We start from the raw sequence: 3,792 nt of genomic DNA, 5'->3' as shown, positions 1-3,792 counted from the left end.
GACCCTCCCCTGCTCACGCTGTCTCTCTCTTTCCTAGAAATAAATAAAACATTAAAAAAACAAATAATTTAAAAAAATAAATAAATAAATAAATAAAATTTAAGGTTAAGGTTAAAAAAATAATAATAAACGAGAAGTAAGTGGCCTAGAAAGAATTGGGAAAAGTAAGTGGCAGGATTTTCTTATAATCACTTGTAGGGGACAAATGGGAAATTTACCCGTCACTTAAATTGTTCTGCATCCTAAGGTTCCACTTTACTCATTTAGGGAATCTTTGCACTCCCTGTTCTCCATGCCTTCAATGTGCTCCCCTAGGCATCTGCATAGCTGATTTCCGCTATGGCTTCACATGCTTACTCAAATCTCACTCTACTTAAAATTTCAACTGGCGACCCTCCACACACACTCCTGATGCCCCTTACTCTGTCTTGGTTTTCTCCATAGCACTTATCATCTTCCAGCATGCTATGTAATGTACACATTTGTTAAGCTTGCTATGTATTGTTTTCTGCTCCCTAATAGAATGTAAATTCCATGAGGCCTGAGACTTTTGTTTTGCTCATTGAGAAATCCATGCACCTGACCCATTAGGACAGTCTCCATAAACAATCACAGAATATACTCTGTATCAGTGAACATTCTTCATTGAGAGCTTCCTTTCACATGGCATCTTATAATCCTCACGGCAAACTACAAGAAAGGTCATGTTATCATCCATGATTTATGAATAAGAGAACTCAGTCTTAGAGGGGCTGAGTCCTCAGCTCCAAGCTGTTAGACTCTAGGGCCTATCCTCATGGCCATCATGGTAGAGCTAGGTTGGGACCTAGGATGCAGGGACAGCGTGTTAAAAAGGACTGGATCGTAATCCTGCCTCCACCCTCTCCCAGGCGTTTCTTCCCTCTGTGTCTCTGTGTCTCCTCTTCTAACGAGGACACCAGCCACTAGATCCAAGGCCTGCCCTAATGCACTATGACCTCCTCTTACCTGCTTGCATCTGCAAAGACCCTATGGCAAAGGACCCCGTTGAGAGGCTCTGAGTAGACATGAATCTTGGGGGGACATTATTCAACCCACTTCAGAATGGCCTCTAACTGAATCCTATGTCTCAGGGTTGGATCAACCTTATAACAACATTTCATCAACTTCTTATCATGTACTCGAACCTGTCCTACAACATCGCCGTCAAAACTTGGTCTGTTCTCCATTGGATTGTTTCTAGGAGCAGGGTGTCAAACAGCCCAGTCTTGGCCATAAAGCTCGATTAGTGATCTGTGTGTGCTGAAGAGACAGAGGACTGGCCCACCAAATATATCCACACCCTGATCTCTGGAAATCATGACTATATATGGCAAAAAGGACATTGCAGATGTGATTAGGTTTAAAATAAGCTTCAGGAACAATCTCTCGTGGCATGGGCATGTTGTACTTGATTAACTAGGTAAGCGCAGCCTAATAATCACCGAGGCACTTTCCTGTCAGCATCAGGAAGCCCACAGAATGGTCAGAGAGATGCAGCGCTGCTGGCTTTACAGATGGAGGAAGGAGCCATGAGCCAACAAATGCCCGCGTCCTCCAGAAGCTGGAAAAGGCAAGGAAATAGATTCTCCTGTGGAGCCTCCAGAAGGAACATGGCCCTGTCAACGCCTCAATTTTAGTCCAGTGACTACATGGAACTATGAGGTAATACACTTGTATCGTTTAAGCCACTGGGTTTGGAGTAATTTGTTACAGCGGCAATAGGAGACCAATACGGAAGGGAAAGCAACATTGCTACAGCTTCCCCGTTGGCTCTAGAGTGCTTCCGGAGGGACCCAAACACTTCGCTTCTTCCTTTCCTGTGGCAAACACTCAGCTCTTTGAAGATACATCTCAAATCCACCCTAGATCTTTAGTGTGCTAGTGTAATATTAACAATGTTTCCTCATACGACAATTTATAGACCCCTCATCATTGCAGCTACTTTATATGTTTGCTCTCACCCTCACCCAAAAACAGTTGGTGCCTTGAATAGCACACTCTGTTCTCCAGCCCAGAAGACAGAAGTGCCCTACTGAGGGTTGCTGGAAGGGAGATGGGTGGGGGGATGGGTAGGGGCATGGGTTAAATGGGGGATGGGTATTAAGGAGGGCACTTGTTGGGATGAGCCCTGGGTGTCGTACGTAAGAAATGAATCACTGGGTTCTACTCCTGAGACTACACTGTATGTTAACTGATTTGAATTTTAAAAAAAATTAATATTATTTATTTTTGAGAGAGACAGACAGACAGAGAATGAGTTGGGGAAGGACAAAGAGAGAGAAAGACACAGAATCTGAAGCAGGCTCCAGGCTCCGAGCTGTCAGCACAGAGCCCGACGTGGGGTTTGAACCCACAGACCACGAGATCATGACCTGACCCGAAGTAGGACACTTAACTGACTGAGACACCCAGGTGTCCCTTAACTATTTTGAATTTAAATTAAAAAAAAAAACATTAAATTTATATATCAAAAATAAAAATAAAAATGCTCTGGAGTACCAAGGCCTCTCTCGGAGCACAGCCCTCACCACCTGGCCCAGGCACTGTAAACAGGCCCATTTGCTTCAGTGGGAGCCTGACTATTGGGAGAGTGAGAAGAACAGAGCTTTGCAATCAAACTGATCCGAGTTTGAACTCTGACATCTCCACTTTCTGGCTACATTAATTTTCTTGCCAAAATTAATTTGCCCTTTAGTGTTTGGTTTTATAACTCAGATATTAAAACATAAGGTTTATAGAAATGTTAAGAAATGTTAAGAAAATAAATACATAAAATGAGGTAATATGATTGAAAATACTTTGCAGAAGGGAGGCATCGAAGTACGTCGCTTTCCTCTTTTGCCTCGTCCTGAACACTGTATTTCCATTCATGCAGATCAAGTTTGAATTAGCAATAATATCATATTCCAGGCTCATGTCAAGAAGTTTACAATCACCTAAAAGCCTTCATTCTTTTTAAGGATATGCCACCTTTACCCTGTTCTGTACTGGAGCGGTTACCGATTTTATGTTATTCTTTATGTTGTGAAGTTTGGTTTTTTGGGAATTCGAATTCTCTCATGCAGCAGTTAGTTAGCATATTTGTTCAGTGCATCATTAAATGTCCGCAGCACGGCCCTAAGAAGAGAGGAGATGAGCTGTTTTGTTCTCACTAGTCCTTCATACTTTTAGACCTGATCTAAGGCCTCACTTCTTTCTTGTCCAAGTGCCCACAAGCCAGCTTTTCAAACACCACAGATTTCAGGATTCCTCAAAAATTACCGCAGTCTTTCCAGCCCAGGCTCGTGTGTAAGCTCTCCGTACTCTGAAAACACACAGTTCCTCCCACGAGACTTGCTCACATAGAGAGCTTAGTTTCTTCTTTATCACCTTCTGCCCTCCCATTAATGCTGATGTTGACCTTCAGACCTTCACTGTCATACAATTCTTCTTTAAAAAGTATAGAACCTAAATAGATACCGAGGAGTTCTGCTTTCTCTGTGACCTGTGACCATTTCAATACTGACCTTCCACAGAGGAACATCAATTAGTTGCTGATTTTCTTGCTCAAAATCTAAATTTAAAAAAACTCTATCTAGGGGTGCCTGGGTGGCTCAGTCTGTTACGTGTCCGACTTCAGCTCAGGTCATGATCTCGCAGTTTGTGAGTTCCAGCCCTGCGTTGGGCTCTGTGCTGACAGCTGAGAGCCTGGAGCCTCAGAGAGTCTCCCTCTCTCCCTGCCCCTCCTCTGCTCTCATCTCTCTCTCTCTTTCAAAATTAAGCTTTAAAACT

Source organism: Crocuta crocuta, unplaced genomic scaffold, assembly GCF_008692635.1.
Source record: "Crocuta crocuta isolate KB4526 unplaced genomic scaffold, BGI_CrCroc_1.0 scaffold133, whole genome shotgun sequence".
NCBI lineage: Eukaryota > Metazoa > Chordata > Mammalia > Carnivora > Hyaenidae > Crocuta > Crocuta crocuta.
The sequence above is the reverse complement of the archived record's forward strand: the minus strand, read 5'-3'. Positions refer to the sequence as shown.